This window comes from Callorhinus ursinus, unplaced genomic scaffold, assembly GCF_003265705.2.
Source record: "Callorhinus ursinus isolate GAN/ISIS: 27379988/994484 unplaced genomic scaffold, GSC_fseal_2.0 scaffold2891, whole genome shotgun sequence".
NCBI classification, from domain to species: domain Eukaryota; kingdom Metazoa; phylum Chordata; class Mammalia; order Carnivora; family Otariidae; genus Callorhinus; species Callorhinus ursinus.
The window spans coordinates 1-6,565 of NW_027399945.1; the positions used below are offsets into that span (position 1 = coordinate 1).

Genomic DNA, 6,565 nt, shown 5'->3' on the forward strand with positions numbered 1-6,565 from the left:
ATGCCAACTCTAATCTTAGTAATGTTGGCTCTCAGTGAAGGCAGATAAAATTTGTTTTTTTTTATTTTATCAACTGTTAATACACTACAGAGCCATGGGCCACCCAGATCAATTTGCAAGTCCTCTTAGGTAGCCTAGGCATTCCAGGGGTCATAAGTGCACAGACGGTATACACCCGAGTGCCCCTGCATATGTATAAGTTTACCCAGCATCTCATCACCAGTTGGCTCTAGAGCCCACATTTATAAGCATGTATAGCGTGTCACGCTCTGCTCTGAAAGCTTCACATCTGTCCTAATTTCATTATCACCCAACCCTCTGGCCATATTCCCAAGGGCACAAAGCTGATGAGGGGTAAAGCAGGGCGTTTGTTTGAACCCAGACAGACTGACGAATCCTGAAAATACTCATATTTGCTTCATCATTCCCTGTTGACGCCCCAGCAGGAAAAGACAGGGTCCTTGGTCTTCCTCACCCAAAGTTCCTCCCTCATGCTCCTGTAACCTATACCATCTGTATTTGCAACCAGAACATAGGACCATCTTGCACTTGAAACATGTGCACACAGTGAAGAGGTGAACAGGTATGAGACGGTTGCTTGTTGCAGCAACTGCCTTGCCATGAGCCCAGCGGTTAAATTCTGGAGCCTGCCATCTGTAATTCGCAAGTCCCTAATCCAGCATTTGGGCTTGATCTGGGCCCTGACCAGAGTGGGCAGTTGACCTGAGGCCATCGAGATCTCTTTCTCAGGAATTCCAGATGGACATAAGCAATTCTGATTGAGGGGAGACTCCTGCATGGGGTTGGCCATGTGGACTGAGCATCAAATGGCCATGCTACAAAACTTCAGACTGGGGTCATTCTTCCAATGGACTCAGACCCACACCCCTCCTTCTGAGTCAGCTCACCTCACAGATGTGCTCCAGGGCCCCCCTGCACTGATTCAAAAAGCAGAGACTCTGAGTTTGAGATCCAGACCTTACCTGGCTTGTCACTACATATCGGCTTGTTCCAACTTCAAAAATCAAGGTTTAGGAAACCACAATGACCCCTGACACCCAAGCAATTCCACCCTGTTGGAGGGTGACAGAGGAAAAACAGATTTGCTGGGGGAGGATTTGGATTGTGTCGGGGTTGGCAGGTAGGAAGAAGTCCAGAAATCATCCCTTCATAGATTAAATAGATAGATAGATAGATAGATAGATAGATAGATAGATAGATAGATAGATATAGATATATTTTATATATCTATACATATGTTTATATTTATTTATTTCATCCTTGTTTCCTTGGGAGTAAAGGTCTCACTGTGTCTGTTTTGAGTGGGGTCAGATCAGGAGGCGGCGGTCTGTTCTGGGAGATCTGTGGTCTTCATTTCCTAATACCCCTTTTCATTAGAAAAGGTCTTCCCCTTCAAGATCTCTGTGAGTTGCTGTAGTCGCTGGCAACATTAAGTACTTGGGGAGCTTTAGTGATAGGTGGGGGAGCAGGTGTTGTTGGGGGTGGGGCTGGTGTTGGCGCCAGGGGTTTGTGTCGAGGTCAAGGTCGAGATGCAGGGGGGCTGGGGGGAGGTCGAGGAGGGCTTTGGAAGTACCAAGGAGGGCGAACAGAAGGGCGGACAGAGGGCTGTCAGCCGGGATTGCTTGAGAAGTCGGATGGGAGGGGTGGGCAATTGAGCCATGTGCAAGGCATTAGAACCGATCTTGGAAGCAGTCCATTTCAGATAGAGCCAGGTGGCCGTGTAGACTCCGGGTCGCTTAGTTCGGATACAGTCTACCCCGCAGCTTGTGACTCCCATGGCCACATAGGTGTTTGCCACGTTGTCTCTGCACATGAGAGGCCCGCCCCTGTCCCACTGTCCAGAAGGACACAGAAGTCCCTCTTTGTCTAAGCCACTTTTCCCCTGCCCAGAAGGACCATAGGCTCTGGAAGGACAGTTTGTTCAGTCACATGGCTTCTTGCTCCATGAACACAAGTGGTGGTTGTAAACATTGAGTTGGTATCAACAGCTTCAGGTAGATGTGAGAAGGGGATGGATTGGCACGGGTCTCCTTGCAGTGAGGAGAGATCAGCGACCCATTTGTCCACGTATTAGGTTTTATGCATGCATGGGCATGTGTGTACAAGTGGATTTGAAGGTTTTGTATTCTGGTGAGGAGAGGTAAGCATTCCTTTCCAGGGTGGTGTTCGGGTGGTATGATCTCTGTGTCACAGTGGGATAAAGCTCTCTGTGTGGTGACTGGTTATTTGTATGGGCCCCAGGAATCACCTCCCATCCTCACTGCTACAAGATGGGACCAGGGAAAGTGTCACTGAAGCAGGACCCTGGAGGGAGTGGATTTCAGGGATTCACAAAAGAGGTATTGACAGGGAAAGGGGCGCCCGAAGGGAAGTTACCTGGCAGGTGTCGATCTTGCCTTCAGGGTACCCTGCAGACACATTGGTTAAACAAATGCGCCCATTGTACCACTGGGTGGAGTTACAAAGTCGAGGTCGATGAGGCTCACACAGGCCTCCTGCAGTGTAGGTGCGATCCTGTAGTCTACAGCCAGGCGGCTCTGTGGTCATCGATCACAGAAGACATGTTTTGCGAAAGACCAGCCTCCTCCCTCCACGGAACCCCATCATCCTGAAATGCTCTAATTCAAACTAAAATCCATGAAAGTCAATGCTCCTGGACTCTCCTCAGACACTTATGAAGGATGTGGGGTGTTGGAGGCATATGCAGGTGAAGAGGAGGGGCAGTGCATGGAGGATGAGCAGATGTGGCTGCAGGAATGTGTGTTGATGCCAGATGATTATTCACAGCTACAGCCAGGATGTGTCACCTCATTTACACCCCACAGTGTCCCCCTATGTTAGGCGCTGTGACTCACCTTGCCTCCAATCAAGACCTTGGAGCACCACTGGCCCAAACTGGTAGGGATCTGGTGTGTCTTGGATTCGGACCAAGGTTTTCCTCTCTACACCTAAATTCAGGACACACATTTCATTTCCCCACAGTATGGCTCTAAGTCCCCCTCATTGCTTTTTCTCCCCCCTTAAACTCCTCAGCTCAGTTCTGGACAGGATCTGCTAGAGTTGGGCAGATGAGTCCCTCCCCGCATGCCTCCCATCCATTTTGACGTTACAGAGAAGGAGGAGCTGCATGATGGCCTCCACGCACACAGAACTGTCAGGGGCATGGGTGGTTGGAATAACCGGAAGGCAGGTCAGGACATCCTGTACTGCCCTAGAGGCTCCATCATGACCATTGTGTTAAGAAAGGCCCAGCCCAGTCTATGATTCCATCAGCCAACCTCACACCTGGCTATAGGGACAGCTATCCCCTCTTCATCAGGTGGTATCCCCGCACCAAGCCTCACCCACAGTCCAGCCACAGCCCAGTGGGTGGGTCTGAAATCGCATGCATCCCGGTGGAGAGTTGGCAGATCACACTTGGAACACGGCAGTGGAGGCCAAGTGGGAAGCTAGAAACAAGTGGAGCAAAATGGATGGAGCTAGGCACACAGCATTCAGACTGTGTGTTTGTGTGGCCTGGACTGCGTTTCCAGGCCCTTCAGGTCCACTTTGCATACCACCCAAGAATGTTATTTTTGTACTTTCACTGTCCCCAAGGCCAGGGTGACATGGAAATGACCACCGCAACAAGCCTGGTCGCTTATCGTGAACTTTTAAATCTATGGAAGAGCCAGATGACCTGGAAAAGAACAGGGTTTTCTCAATACCAACACCTTGGTTTAAATGCTAAAAAGTCCACAAGAACTTGAAATTCAATAGAAAAAGAGGACTACCCCAGAAGCCTATGGCCTCAAGGAGGAGGTAGAAAAAGGAAGGTCTGCAAGAATGTCACAGAAATTTGGAGGCTGGGGATTTCTTTAAGATTTGGCCTTAACATTGAGGGATGAATTCACCAGAAGATGGTCGAAACCCACTAAGTTGAGGAGGATTCTAGAACAAAAGAGGCCTTGGGTGATGTCCACGTTGTAGCTGGGAGCCTATAATCCTTTAGAGATAGGAAAGCAAAGGTGGTGGTAGGGCAGGGAATGTAGATGGGAACCCTGAGATCAGCCGCCCCAGGGACTACAAGAACCCTGGGACACTGCGCACATGTTTGTGTGGGTGGGCTGAACAGTGTAGGCTGGGGAGGTGGGAGAAGAAGAATGCTCTAGAGGCCTCAGCACAGCTATGGACATCAATAGCCAGACAGAGGTTGATACCCCAGGTCAGGGAGGGAGCGGCCAGCAGAGGCCAGAGAAAACAAGGGTGCCCAGGAGGAGAAGCAACCCAATCAGAAAAGGGGGCAGCCTTGAGAGAAGGAAGAAGAGTTACAAGAAGCATAGTGAAACTACCAGGGTTTTGTCTCCAGAAAAGCCTGAGTTTTGTACCCCAAATGACTGAAGTGCCTTGAATTAGGAGCCCTCATTTTCCATTATCAAGCGACAGAAGAGCTTTCAGTCTCTCTTCTAATCCCCATTGTGACTGGGTAAAAAGTCTATGTGGTCACCTGTGGAAAGTTGAAAGGCCTAACCTCCTCGTCAAACCCTTGCTGCCTGCTGCTGTCCTGCGAAGAACCATGTCCCTTCTCTCCAGAGAGAACGAAGTCACTCGGATGGGGAGGGGGGATTCTCGCATTGTGACCAGCGAGTGTGGGGAGCAGAGGTTCACTGAGGTCTAGAGGGCTAGGCTCTGCGGTCTCAGAGCTCAGAGACAACGTGACATGGCCCTTCCCCTCACAGATGGAGAAATGGATGTCCAGAGAAGAGAGGAGTTGGCCCACAACCACAAAATCCCATCTCGTGCTCTTCTCCAGGTGCCATTTCAGGGGACAATCCCCCATTTCCAGAAGGTAGCAACTGGGGTTCCAGGCCCCAGATATAGCCACAGCCCATACCCCGTTCGAAAAATGCCCAGATTCTCCTGGGGCTGCGAGCACCCTTCCACCCAGCGACAACACGAGCCATTAGTGGTGAGGTTGTGGACAGGGGCTTCGGCTGCTAGTTTCTCCCGCTCTAAAAGGGAAGAGTGTCCTGCATGCAGGTGGACATCACCACTAGGCACCACATATGGCCCCTGCACTTCAGAGACCACTGAGGGTATGACCAGCAGTGCCCCTACCCCTGTGAGAGCCCCTCGCATACTCGCCTTTCTCTTTCAAGAATCACCAGCCAGCCACCCAATAGGCTTGGGGAACTCCATGTGGGCCCGTGCTAAATTGGGGCAGGGGGCCCATTCTGATGAATTGCCCTCAGGGAACAGGAGGGGTGTCATTGTGCTCTAAACTGGGGATGTATTTCTCATGAATGATGATTTTCTCGACATATCTCTCCTGTGGAGGCGGCTTCGCTGGCTTAGCGTTCCCATGCATAATTTCCCTTGCTCCAAAAATTAGTCTCCAGTCATATAATTTTCTGTGGGCACAAAGGCAAGCCAGGTCATCCTCAGAAAGGATGGCCTCGACAGAAACCTCTGGTGACCATGATCCTCAGAGCCCTCCCTCAGCAAGGGCCTGGACCCACCCACACGTTCTGGTTGCCACAAGGCCCAGTGCCCCAGGGAGACTGCGCACAGAGAGCCCTGGAGAATGTCCCTTTCTGGGAAGAGCCTTTCTGAAGACATCCCTCCATGCACTCCCACATGTACTTTTTGGAGACAAAGCAGTGGGAAGCAGTAAGCAGCCAATGGGAGTTCAGCAATGTGCCTCCACACGCATGGTGCCTTTGGTTATTATGGGACATGAATACTTGGAGGCTGACCATCCAGGGCCAAGCCCCGATTGTTGCATCCTGCCCTCCGATGATAGGGCCACTTCCCGGTGGGTTCTTCCTGAACCGTCACCCACGGGGGGCACTGGGGAGAGACCAGGGGCACAGTTCAAAACAATAAGAGGCACAGCCTGTCCTCGCACCTGCACGATGGGGGAATCAGGGCTAGGGGGCCTGGCAAAGTGGGGCAACCGGGAGTGTGGATGGGCCGAGGCGGAGCTCCTGAGGAGAGGAGATGTCAGGACGGTAGGGAAGCAGAAAGCTGCAGGTTTCAGGAATTGGTTTTGAGGAGTATGAGTTCTGGGGTCTTGTGGGTGTAGCCCCAAGGTGAGGAAAAAGGTGCCATAAGAAGCAGGACCAATGATAAGAGCCCTAGAAATATGAGAGATCCCGAGTTAGAGGGGGAGGCTAGAGGAGGAGAGGGAGAGGTGTAATCGCTTGAGGTCTTTAGAGCCAATTTTGGGCGGGAGACTCAGAAAACAGCCCCAAGGATCTTGGGGCTGCAGTGTGGGGTTGGATGGTGGGAGGAGGAGGGAGAGTAGCCAAGGCAGGTCCAGTGATCCCAGGTGTGGGGAGCAATGTGGGTCCAGGGTTGGAATTTCTGGGAACTGGGGAGATGCCACAAGACTTTGGGGGTACCTTGGGGCCTGTCAGAGCCAAAGGTGGGGGCGGGACACAAGAAGAATGCCATGAGAATACCCTGGGGTCTTTGGGGTCAGCCACAGGTGGGGCACCTCAGTATCTGTGAGAAGAAAGGGTTTTCTAAAATTGAGACTTGATGTGCAAGAGGCAGTGAGGTC

The 6,565-nt window shown here is 51.5% G+C and overlaps 1 pseudogene; it reads right to left on the reverse strand.

The window, feature by feature from the left end:
* Positions 1-1,378: 1,378 nt before the first annotated feature.
* LOC112818302 (acrosin-like) lies at positions 1,379-5,826 on the reverse strand (annotated as a pseudogene).
* Positions 5,827-6,565: the final 739 nt, after the last annotated feature.